General features: G+C 35.2%; 1 protein-coding gene and 1 non-coding gene across 2 annotated transcripts in view; one reads left to right on the plus strand and one right to left on the minus strand.

Annotated features, from left to right (window-relative positions):
* The window catches only part of LOC145292193 (cilia- and flagella-associated protein 65-like), a 2,765,874-nt gene that overhangs the window by 37,625 nt on the left and 2,715,035 nt on the right, over nucleotides 1–13,214 (minus strand). The gene's annotated exons all lie outside the window — the stretch shown is intronic.
* LOC145292602 (U2 spliceosomal RNA) lies at nucleotides 459–663 on the plus strand. Its single transcript, XR_013869597.1, has one exon. It is a non-coding gene; the product is annotated as a U2 spliceosomal RNA (small nuclear RNA).

Here is a 13,214-nt window from a genome sequence, read left to right on the forward strand (position 1 = left end):
TGTGCAACACTCCAAAATAAAATTGCGAGTAGTACTGCGAATACAATTGTAACTTAAGATTTTATCTGATCATCCCGATTAAATAATGGGTTCCATTCGAAATTTCGTGCACATTCACGAGTTTTACATAAAGATTCCGAAGTTTGGCAAGATGCATCTGAAGAAGGTTGAAAATTACAGCGACCGAAACATTGTGAAAATGACACTAAAACTAACAATAGTTTGAAGAATCCAAATAATAGACAATATATTCTTGGTCACTGTAATGTCAACATTATTATATCTAATTTATTATGTTATTAAAGATATAACAACTATTGGGAATGTAATTAATTATCTTAGAGGGTCACGCTTACATCCGGGTCGTGTAATTGTCATAAAACAAACAAAATTGGTGTCGTTGTTGAGGCAAAGCTAATAATGGTGTCGCTGTTGAAGCAAAGCTAATAAAAATGATTTGTTCTTCTTGGCCTTTTGGCCAAGATCAAAGTGTGGTATCTGTTCTTCAGACGCTACATTTCAGTTTCTTCTCTCTCATTGGAGGAGAAATCCTTTACGACTAAGACAATTTTTTGTTTTCTCCACGTTAAAAAACGACCCTGGTGTCTAAATCTGTCCCATGAGGAGGCATTGTAAATAGGCACTACATTTAATGTAACAAAGTTTTAATATTCCAAAAGTAACTTGGGAAAAGTAATTCCTGATTAATTACAAAATGCCATGGAAATATCCCTTCTGATTAATTATAAAATGCACTGGAAACGTCTCTTCTGAATTATAAGATGCCCTAAAAATATCCCTTCTGATTATTTTTTTGTTTACTTGCCTCCCCACCAGGGCAGAGTTAGACATGAGGTCGGTTAAAAATTTTGGGGGAAACCAGCTCCCAAAAAGGAGATCTCTGGTCAGTAACAAAAATAAAAATTGTATCAGTAGTGAAAGATTTCTCCATTAACCAAGCCCAAAAAAGGGGATTTAAGTCACTGGAATGCTGAGACTGATACTACACTCAAGTATATTTTAAACAGTGGGGTGGGGATGTAAATTTAGTCCCGGAAATAACATAAAACGTTTACGATTTAAACATTACTTTATTTTATGAATATCTTTAGCATTAGTAAATAGGGAATATGAAATCAGTCCCGGAAATGGCTGAAACCGTTTACGCATTAAACATTACTTTATTTAATGTATATTTATAACAGTGGGGTGGGGGATATGAAGTCAGTCCTGGAAAGGGCTGAAACAGTTTACTATTTAGACATTACATTATTTCATGTATATTTTTAGCAGTGGGTTGGGGATATAAAGTCAGTCTCAGAAATGGTTGAAACAGTTTAAGATTTAAACGTTACTTTATTTCATGTATATTTTTAACAGTGGGGTGGCGGATATGAAGTCAGTCCCGGGTTTGAATGAGATAAATGCAAATATACAGTGATGATCATATTTATTGGCACGGTAAAATAAAAGTTAAATTTTGTCTAATAAATTCTAAAAAAGGGATTAAATTAAAGAAAATAACAAAGTATATTATGTATTTTTAACTGGCCTTTCCGATGCAGCAATCGGATTTTAGAAAAAATAAATAACAAAGGAACAACAAACATAATTGCAAAAAACCCTTGTTCAAAATTATTGGCACGGCTTTGTTTTTCTTTTAGTATCAGTATAATATCAATCAATTTCCGGTTTACATGCTTTCTGAACTTTTTTATAGCCATATTATGCTTGTTTAACGCTAATTCAGTGAATAATTTTTTTCAGATAATTTTTAGATAGCGATTTATTTAAACTATTATAAGTGACTAAATTATAATTTTCAATCGCCATGGTTAAAACTAAGGAACACAGCGAAGACGTCAGGAAGCTTGTTGTAGCATGCCATACCAATGGGGATGGCTATGATAAGATTTCAAAGAAGCTAAACCTTCCCAAATCCACTGTTAGAGCCATAATAAACAAGTTCAAATCGCAAGGCCACGTTATGAGTTTAGAGGGTAGAGGGAGAAAAAGGATTCTTTCCCCAAGAGATGAACGGAAAATTGTTCGACAAGTAAAACAAAACCCAAGGATCTCTGTTGGGGAGATTGTTGATGAACAGAGCACCTCTGGAGTGAATGTATCTCGACATACAGTTGGTAGAGTTTTGAAGAGAGCTGGTTTAAAAGCATGTCGTCCGAGAAAGACTCCCTTATTGAAGCCTATGCACCTGAAAGCAAGGCTAGCCTTTGCAAAACGTCATATTGATAAAGATGTTGCATTCTGGAAACGTGTTCTATGGACTGACGAAACGAAAATAGTTATTTGGCCATAATAAAGTGTCTTATATTTACAGAAAATCTGGCGAAGCTTTCCTGCCTAAGAACACCATACCCACAGTGAAGCACGGTGGAGGCAGTTTGATGTTTTGGGGATCCTTTGCTGCCTCTGGACCAGGGCGACTTGTTAAGGTCACAGGTAGCATAAAAAAGGAAGATTATGTTAAAATATTGGATGAAAACCTGAAAGACTCTGCTAAAGAGCTCTCACTTGGTCGTCGTTGGTGGTTCATGCAAGATAATGACCCAAAGCATTCGGCTAAACTGACTAAGAAATGGCTTGAGGACAATCATATTAATGTTTTGGAGTGGCCATCACAAAGCCCAGACCTTAATCCAATTGAAAATTTATAGAGAACATTAAAATTGAGGGTAATGCAAAGGAAGCCTAAGAATCTTATTCAATTGGAGGATTATTGTCAGGAAGAGTGGGCTAAAATTACTACTGAAGAGTGCAACAACTTGGTTGTAAACTATGAAAAGCGACTGAGGAAGGTAATCAAGGCCAAAGGCTATACAATTGATTATTAAATAAATCGTGCCAATAATTTTGAACAAGGGTTTTTTGCAATTATGTTTGTTGTTACTTTATTTATTTTTTCTAAAATCCGATTGCTGCATCGGAAAGGCCAGTTAAAAATACATAATATACTTTGTTATTTTCTTTAATTTAATCCCTTTTTTAGAATTTATTAGACAAAATTTAACTTTTATTTTACCGTGCCAATAAATATGATCATCACTGTATACAAGCAGAAAGCGTTGCCCGGTATTGAATAAGGTAGATAGAAAACATATAGTAGCAGAATACTCAGTGTCACCCGGGATCGGATTAGATAGGTGAAAGATATATACTAGCAGAATATGCGGCATCACCCGGGATCGGATTAGATAGGTGAAAGATATATACTATGAGAATACCCGGAATTGGTTGATGTATTTGTAATGAAATAATAAGCCTAGGCAATATATCAAAGTTATCATTTAAGTAAGGGGGAGCGACATAGTGGGTTAAAGTTATGAAAATTATTGTCGAAATTAGTACCATATTCAAGAATTATGAAAAATGACGAAATGTGAGTTACTTGATTGGTGTGTTTGAAATGAAATAATCAGCCCAGACAATATACCAAAGTTCTTATATTAGTAGGAGAGGGCATAATGTGGGTTTTTAATTATAAAAAATTATTGTTGAAATTAGTACCATATCCAAGAATTATGAAAAATGATAAAATTTGAGTTAATTGATTGGTGTGTTTGTAATGAAATAATCAGTCCAGGAAATATATCACAGTTATTATTTTAGTAAGAAAGGGCAATAAGGTGTTTCAATTATGAAAAATTGTCGAAATTAGTAACATTTCCAAAAATTACGAAAAATGATGAAATGAGTTAATTAATTTGTGTGTTTGTAATAAAAAAAGCAGCCCTAACAATATATCAAAGTTATTATGTAAGTAAGAGAGGGCAACAAGTATGGTTTAAATTATGAAAAATGATTGTCGAAATTGTTAACATATCTAAGAATTATGAAAAATGATATGTGATTTAATGCTTAAGTGTGTCTGCAATAAAATCAGCCCAGGCCATATATCAAAGTTAATATTTTAGTAAAGGGGGCGGTGATGTGGGTTAAAATGATGAAAGATGATTGTCAACATTAGTAACATATCCAAGAATTATGAAAAATGACGAAATGTGAGTTAATTGATAGGTTTGTTTGAAATAAAATAATCAGCCCGGATAATATATCAAAGTTATTTTAGAGAGGGGTTACTAACGTGGGTTAAACATAAGTGATTGTCGAAATTAGTAACATATCCGAGAATTATAAAAATTGATGAAATGTGGGTTAATAGATAGAAGTGTTTTTTTTATGAAATAATCAGCCCAGACAACATATCAATTATTTTTTTTTAGTAAGAGGGGCCAATAAGGATGGTTTTAATTATAAAAAACTATTCTCGAAATTAGTAACATATCCAAGAATTACGAAAAATGATGGAATGTGAATTTATTGATTTGCGTGTTTATAATAAAATACTCAGTCCAGACAATATTTCAACGTTATGTTAGTGAGAGAGAGTGATAAGGATGGTTTAAATTATGAAAAATGACTGTCGAAATTAACATATCCAAGAATCATGAAAAATATGTGATTTAATGCATTAGTGTCTTTGGAATGAAATAATCAGTCCAGACAATATATCAGTTATTATTTTAATAAGTGGGGGGGGGGGAGATAATGTCAGTTAAATATAATACATTGATTGTCGAAATTAGTAACATATCGAATTACGAAAAATGATGAAATGTGAGTTAATTGATTGGTGTGTTGTAATGAAAAAATCAGTCCAGACAATATATCAGTTATGTTAGTAAGGGTTGAAGCTATAAGGTGTTTAATTTATAAAAAATGATTGTCGAAATTAGTAACATATACAAGAATTATGAAAAATGAGTTAATTGGTGTGTTTGTAAGCTGCCTAGATAATATATCAGTTATTTTAACAAAGTGTGCGATATGGTAAGTTTATGATAAAAAATATTGTCGAAATTAGTACCATATCCAAAAATTATGAAAAATGATGAAATGTGTGTTAATTGGTATTTGTGTTTTTTTTATGAAATAATCTGTCCAGAAATTATATCAATGTTTTTATTTTAGTAAGGGGAGGGGCGATAATGTGGATTAAAATTATAAATTGTCGTACATAGTAACATATTCAATAATTATGAAAAATTATGAAATGTAATTGACCGGTGTGTTTGTAATAAAATAATCAGCCCAGGCAACATATCAAAGTTATTTTAGTAACGGGGGGGGGGCGATACAGTTTTAACAAAAGGACTAGAATAATATGACTGTGCCTTCCTTCATGCTGAACAGAACGCTCACAGAATGCCAAGCAACAATATATTACATATGAAAAATGCCGCTGTGGAATTTCCACAGGTCCCGCTAGTCTATATTAATAGGACAGCGTGTGTGTTGTTTATTTTGTGTGTCACGCTTACATCCAAGTGACTGTCGTTTAATTGTTATGGACTTTCATTTCTTGTAATAAGTAATTTTACCAAGACTTCATAAGTTTCGGTTTCAATTATAGCTGATGGCATACCAATCTTTTTTTTTTATCAATAATTTTATCAAGAATTCTTCAGAAGTTTTGGTTTCGGTTATGGCTAAAGAAACTCAAGTTATATATTAGGTTGGTGAAAAAATAATGTAGTTTTTAGAGTTGAACGTCAAAAAAAAAAAGTTACTCATGCAGAGAGTGATCCGTGCTGAAATAACATTATTTTAAAAGCCATTCTTAACATGGGCAGCGGAGGGTGTTTTGTACCTATTCTGTACTTTAACCTTACAATTGAATAAAAAAACATAAAACTTTAATTAAACGTGGAAATACGATTTTAAAAATAGCGCGGATCACTCTCTGCATTAGCACCAAAAAAAGACATTTTTGCACCAACCTAATATATACATACTTTTTTTTTCATAAATTTTGGTTTGTTTCGATTCTAGCTGATGCACTTAAGTCATATGGATATATTTTTATTTTTGAAATTTCAACTTTATAATATATAAAGATTAATACATTAACTCTATAATAATATATACGAAATCTGCAAGAATTAAAATATATTTAAGTGTACTTTACGACTAGGCTACGCTGGGCGTCCCTGCTTGTTTAGATAAATACTTTTTTGCAATTTTAACAAAAGAGCTGCAATAATATCAATGTGTCTCCAATTATGTTGAACATCCTAAGAATGCCAACATCAATATATTACATATAAAAGTCTGCTGTGAAATTTCCAAAGCTAGTTAAAAAATATATACTATCATACGATGAAAATAAAATGAGAAAGGTATGGTATATATTTTTTTGGTCAAGGTTTTCATGAGATTTGCAATTTATGGGTTCTGCACGACATTGCTGCGAAAGGTTCCAATTTTACATTCTAATAATAGTACGACTAATTCATTTAAAAAAAATTTTTTCTGCGATCTGAATATCTAGTGACAAAATAAGCTGAACTAAAATTAAAAATAAATTGAAATGAATGGCTCTTGTATTGGGGAAGCTCCATGTTTTGACACTCTTCTGAGACTAACCTTCATTCCTGATCTGAAATGGAACATGTAATCAAATCTGTTCCCAAGATTGTTAGAAAAATAGTGGGATGACTTTACCACCCCAACAGGTATCTCACTGCCGATTTAATCCTCTATCTATATAAGAACTAGATGTGCTTAAAATGGAGTACTGTTGCCACATCTAGGCCAGAGTTGCTCGGCGCGCCCTATCCTGCCTTAATAGAGGTCAAAACAGGCTTCGAAACCTAATAGCTGACGCCCTTTTCTGTTCCTTACAACCTCTTTTCCACAGAAGAGATGTTACAAGCCTGTCTCTACTCTATCATTATTTTCATGGCAAGAGCTCGGCTGAACTCAAATCTATGGTTCCTCCTTGCCAAACTTTCACAAAAACACTCAACTAGCTACAACCACTATAAACGATTTCCCCCACTCTCTATCTGTGCCTAAATCTAAACGCAGATTCTATGAACAAAGTTTCTTTCCCAGAACTGCCTGCCTGTGGAACATTGTTTTGCTGTCCTGCTTCCCGGTTGAATACAATGTGGTAGTCTTCAAATCCAATGTAAACCAGTTCTTATTGAGCCGTCCCTATAAATAATCAAATTCTACCCAATTTAAACTATTAACGATTACCATCCGAAGTAAAAATAATCAATAAAAATAAGAGAAAAAAATGTGTCACTAAGGCAAAACGGCTGAACTCAAAACGCTGACAAAACTTGATAACATAAATTCGAAACTAGTAAAAAAGATGAATTATTTGTCTTGAAAAAATCTTTACCAAAGTTAACATTTGTTGCGGGCCAGGATATAAATACCCTAACTCGCTACAAAAGAAAATAATGAAACGAAGGGAAAGAAGGAAACAAAACTCAATTGCTGGATAAAATAAACATGTCGTTTATTTTCTGTTGAAAAATGAATGTTTTAGGTGTAACTCGTATTCATGTCCACGTGTGGAAAGAGGAGGGAGTAATGTAGTGGAACGAGAGATGGCAGTCCAGCGTGTAGACAAAGATAAAGATAGAGGGTTGACATCAGTAAAGCTGCGCACACATGTTGGTACTTGTCCACGTGGAAATGTCTTCAGGTCACTAGCTGTGGACATGAACTTGTCTGGTTGATGGACCCAAGCAAAAAGGGAAAAAAGAGTGAGAAAGTCAATCCAGTTCATGGAGAGAGAAAGCATATAAAGTGTACGTAGTCTGTTAGCTCTTGCCCCACATGCAGTAGCAGGGGACATGCCGTGCGCCGAAAGGGCGTGTGGTTGGTCCGTCGACCGTTCAGGTCAGAAGCTGGTTTGAAAAAGGGAAGGAAACAGTTTGTCTCTTGCTTTTATGGTTGTTTCCGGTGGTCTTTTGCGCATGTGTGGATTTCCTTTAAAGAGGAAGTGACGTTGCCCATGTGTGTGTACATGTATGTACGTTAGTATGTGTGTATATGCACGTGAATGTGAGTGTATGTACGCGAACGTGAATATATCTACGTGTGTGTATGTGCGCGCATATGTTTGTGTGCGCGTATGTGTATAAGAAAAATGGCTTGAGATGTGACCGCGTGGTTTTGTGCGAGACTAGAAAAGGCTCGCACACTTTCTTCCTGAAATTTCCTTCCTAATAATTTGATATGGTTAATATGAATTTAAAAATACATTTAAGAATTGGTCAAAATGAAAAAGCGAAAGTAGCCTATGATCTGAAGTTTTTTTTAATTTTAAGTTTATTTTGGCGATAATAAATACTGAATATTAGTTATCGATATTCTGCATCTGATAATTTATGCCCATTGGCAGACACTAGACTGTAGAGATTTGGACAGAAAAGGGTCAGCTTTGAAGAGAGTAAACACTTTGTTTTGGCATGGGTACATGACTTGTAAGGTTTACTGATAATGTCTAGCATATTTCGTAGGTTTGGCGAAGATCAAAGTGAAATCGACGTTTCATCTCAAAAATAGGTTTCCAACATCGAAAGTAAACAAACTGACGAATTTTGAAAACATTTTCAACATGAAATGTTAAACTGAAAATTCTTCAAAGTTTTTTTTCTCGATGTAAGCGTTGTGTAAATTTGAATTAAAATTTGTGAGTTAAGAAGCCAATACAACGCAGATATTAAAAAAAAAAAAATTTAAATTTAAAATCAATTTGTACGTTTTCTTCAGGTATGGAATTAGTTTGTGTTTTTTTTCTTTCCCTGTGACATGTTGTTATTAGAAATTTAAAGTCCATGTCATAAACAGTGTTTTTTTTTTTTTTTTTTTTTTTTTTTTCAATGAAATGAAGAGAAAAAAAAATCATTTCACGCGAGCCATGCACGATCCTCCTGATTGGAAGATTTGAAAACTAATAAATCGTTAATATTACTCATGGACTTAAATTTTCGAGTGACACCATACCAGAAAGACAAAGAAAATCAAACTGATTCCATGCATGATGAAAATGTATATCGTCGAAAGTAAGTTAATTTAGAGTTTTTAAATATTGATTTTAAAAAAATTTGCATTGTATTGTTTTTTGTTTTTATTTGGGAGTCACCACTTATCCTCGAATGGCGTTCGAGCCTTGATAAGTGTTAATGAAAATAAGGTGATAGTGTAGTAATTGCTAATGGTGTAAATTGGGTAGAATTTGATTTATGGGGACGGCTCATCAAAAAACTTGTTTACATTGGATTTGAAGAAATTCCAATTCTTCAAAGGAGGTAATGCTCGGGAGAATGTCGCAAGACCGAAAATTTATCCTAGCTCATATTGTAACACCTTTTCTGATGAAGCTTGGCTAGGACCCCTGTTTATCTGGAAATCTCGGCTCGTATCGTCTAGTCAGTCTCTGAGGGGTGTTACATTGAAACCTGTATGCTGAAAGCGAATATTGAAGCCGCAGGCAGGAAGAAAACAAACTCGTGAAACTCTAGTCTACAGAATTTCACAAACTTATGTACAAATATTTTTACAAATATCGTTCAGTTCTTAAGTTTTCAAAGTTTCAAATCTCTTTTCACAGACAACATCAGACGGGCGGATAAGGAGGACGAGGAGTCACGTCTCCAGGGACGGCGATCTCCACACGACCTGTTCTCCCCGAAATCAACAAGCAATATATCAAAAAACTCTCTCACTAATTTTCGCGCGACAGTAGTATATATAGTAAGGTATGTGGATGGGGTGGAAGTTTCCCTAGTCAATCAGATTTCGCCACGAAATAAAACCCAAGATTTTTGCATGTGTGCCATTCCCGAATCTGGGATCTGAGTTCTAAAGACATACTAATTCCCATGACCCCCTAAAGGTCAGATGTCAGTTCTGACATCCGACTTTGAGTTCACTAAGGCCAGACAATGTTATGCTCCACGTTTCCTTTCACCAACTTTAACTGCAAAATATATTTCTCTGGTTTCAAACAATATCTATTTTGACATGAAATAAAATATATATTCATACTTTCTATTTTAAATCCTCGGGGTATCCGGCGTCACCTGGGACCGATTAGCTATCTAGCATTATTACTCGTCCCTTCGCAGGCCTCTGGGGGGGGTTCTAAAGCTCCCCAATGAGGGATTACATCACAATATTACAGATGAAAATTTAATCGCATTTATATCTGTAAACAAGTTTTATCCCGAAGGAAACTTTGAAATAAATGTGAGGATTTAATCAATATTTTATTTTAAACTTAGAAACTCTTAAAGTGAAAATTGCACAATATTCAGCAGACAGAGGAGAGAAACATCTGCAAGAAACAAACGAATCCGCTATTCTACCCAACGTCATAAACACCATTGTGGCCCTTAACTGATCGTAAAACGATAAAGTTGAAACATTATCATAACTAAATGCATGCTTAGTAGGTACAGATACAGTTTGTAACTCATGTTAAAATCGACTTTTCGTTAATACCTTTCGACTGTTTATGTAAATGGAAGATGCCAAACGGAAATATCCAGGACTCAGAATCAAAACCAGGTGACGTTACCAAGCATAAAAACAAAGCAAAACATTTAAAGAAAAAAAAAGTAACTATATGAAAAATTTTTATGAAGAAAATATAATTAAAAACTTTTTTTTACAAGCTTTTCACAGAATTTCGAATGGACGCCTTTATTCAATTGATGGGGGTAGCATGTTCTTGTTCTGTCAACCATGATCGAGTAGAAGTCTTAAGTAATTCAGTTGTATTCTCAGTATCACCCGCACTGAGGATTGAACTTCCAACCTCTAGAGAGCAAAGTTCCCGAGTTCAACAAGATATACCTGAAGAAAGTCGGAGGTTACATGGGCCAAAACGTTATAAGAATAACACAAAGTGAAAATAATAGTCTGAATAATCCAAATAATACGAATTATCATTCACCATCTAAAAAAAATCAATAAATAATTAGTCAAGCTGTTTTTATAAATCAGAGCGGGGGATAAGTAAGATCCTTTAAAATTTTTAATTCGAAAAAAATAAAGAATAATCAAAAAAGCTTTAATTCTGTTAAAAAAAAAAAAGAGCACACCCTGTATATCAACCGTTGAGTTTATTTAATGACAAAACACACTATCTATTGTAGGAGGGGGCGTGCAATAAGTAATGCCCCTGACCCACTTCCTATAGCAGTAGAGCAACGAAACTTGGCACAGTTATTAGTCTTTCTCTACATAGGAACCACCCAGAGTTATGCATTTCTCCCATCGTTTGATGCAACTCTGAAGACCGTTTTTGTAGAACATCCCAGGTTGGTCCTCCAACCACGACGTGACTTCTGAAATCAAGGCTGCATCATCTGGGAAACGCTTTCCTTTCAAAAACAACTTCATGGCTGGGAAGAGGTGAAAGTCAGAGGGTGCAAGGTAAGGAGAGTAGGGAGGATTTCATAACCACACGCCCGTGCTTCTGATCTGGCGACATGCGAGTTATGGACCGGAGTGTTGTCCTGCATGAGGAGGGTACCTTTGTTGATCTTGCCCCGCCTCTTGATTTTGATAGTTTCCCTTAATTTCCTCAAAAGTGAAGCATAATAGGCTCCTGTAATTGTGGTACCCTTTGCCAGGAAATCTGTCATCACTACTCCGTCCTGGTCCCAGAAGACTGTGAGCATGACCTTGCCAGCAGAGGGCTGCACCTTTGCGTTCTTTGGAGGTGGTGAGTCCAAGTGCTTCTACTGCATTGACTGGGCTTTCGTCTCTGGATCATAGTGATGGAGCCAGGTTTAATCCTGTGTAATCAGTCTTTTGGAAAACTTTGACTCATCTTCTTGGCACATCTCCAAATTCATCCTCGAGCACTCACCGCGTTTTCGCTTCTGGAATGGTGTGAACAACCTGGGAATCCATCTGGCAGATACCTTATGCATATGCAAATGGTCATGAATGGTAGTTTCTACAGACCCTGTACTAATCTTGACATCTTGGGCTATTTGGTGAATAGTAATGTGCTGATCTTCCAAAATGGCAGCCTCAACTTGACGGACAGATGCCTCATCAATGGCAGAAGTGGGGCGACCAGGTCTGGGAGCTGTTTCCACAGACTTCCGGCCATGTTTGAATTCACGATGCCAGCGTTTTACAAGATCATATGATGGGGCATTATCACCATAAGTTTCTTTCATTTCATCAAGTCTCCTGTGGTGTGCGTCTTTTCAAATACAAAAACCGGATCACTGCTCGACATTCAACAGGCTCCATTTCACACCTGACTCAGTTCAAACACCTGTAAAACAGAAACCACAATTAGTTCAGAGCTGTAATTTGCCACATAACCCGTAGATATAAATCATTGCACATGCAAAATTTCAGCTAGATCAGACAACGGGAAGTGGATCAGAGGCATTACTTATTGCATGCCTCTCGTAAGCAATTCATCAAAGTACTATTCTTACACTGGAGAGGTGTTTATTTGTTGATACATATTGCTATCACATTAGTCATAAATGTAGCTGATAGACCTGCCTGGATTTTAATGTGATTATCGCATCGGTAAGCATTAGATTCAATGCTATTTACGTGCTTGCCTATGAGGACTGAATGTGACACTAAGTTGAGCTCATTATGGAATGTAATTATTATTAAAAGCCAGAAGGACGCGCATGGGCCCGGGTAATTTAGTAATGGCCGCTGATTAGATTGAGGATTTCTTCAATCAGAATTTAAATAATGTAGACTCGAGATTATTCCATTTGTGAGACCCCCAAAGGTGAAAGAGTGCTTCAAACAAAACTGAGTAAAATTGAGATATTGTTGTTCAATTGGATTTCATCCCAAACAAGATGCAGTCTCATTTGAATATAAGGCCCTATTATTTGAGACCAAATCTAGAGACACTATGTAGGAGATGAGCAGCAAGATATCTTTTAACATCACATCTGAACTTCTGCATGTCAATATAGTCAGAAAAGAGGGAGGAAACTCCAAAGTTTAGTAATTCGAGGGAAGAAACTTAAAGTAGAAGGCTTCTTGGTATCTAGAGATCTCTACAGAGTAGGGGTGGGATTTTGGAACTTGACGAGTGAGTTGGGGATATTTGTGTCATGGAGTTTGGTTGATAGTGCAGGAGCTGTTAGGATGGAGAGTCTTTTTTGAAGTCTGTTTAAAAGTGAGAGACTAGTGACAGATGTCGGAACAACACTCCATGCATAGGCGAATGGTGGCTTTGTAGAGATATAGGATAAGTGTAATTTTCTAGCAAAGTAATTAAAAAATTCACAATTGATGTTCTCGAAGCACATATCATGTTATTAGGTACTCTGTAAATACCTATAAGTAATGGAGACTGTATGAAGTCGAAACTATAGGATTACTTCTAT

Source organism: Euprymna scolopes, chromosome 13 (genome assembly GCF_053919585.1).
Source record: "Euprymna scolopes isolate OS-2025 chromosome 13, ASM5391958v1, whole genome shotgun sequence".
In the NCBI taxonomy this organism is placed as follows: domain Eukaryota; kingdom Metazoa; phylum Mollusca; class Cephalopoda; order Sepiida; family Sepiolidae; genus Euprymna; species Euprymna scolopes.